Source organism: Struthio camelus, chromosome 18 (assembly GCF_040807025.1).
Source record: "Struthio camelus isolate bStrCam1 chromosome 18, bStrCam1.hap1, whole genome shotgun sequence".
NCBI classification, from domain to species: Eukaryota; Metazoa; Chordata; class Aves; order Struthioniformes; family Struthionidae; genus Struthio; species Struthio camelus.
This window is the reverse complement of record NC_090959.1, coordinates 17677150-17677364: the sequence shown is the minus strand read 5'-3', so window position 1 is coordinate 17677364 and position 215 is coordinate 17677150.

The window sequence follows — 215 nt, the reverse complement described above, 5'->3', positions numbered from 1 at the left end:
GGGGAGGGGAGGGGAGGCGGCAGGCCCAGCGGGCCGGGCCGGGCCGGGCCGGGGGCGGAGCCCCGCCGCCGAGGGGCATCATGGGAATTGTAGTCCACTGCGCTGTGAGCGTTCCGCGAGGCATCATGGGAGTTGTAGTCCACTGCGCTGTGAGGGTTCCACGCGGCATCATGGGAGTTGTAGTCCACTGCGCTGTGAGCGTTCCGCGCGGCATC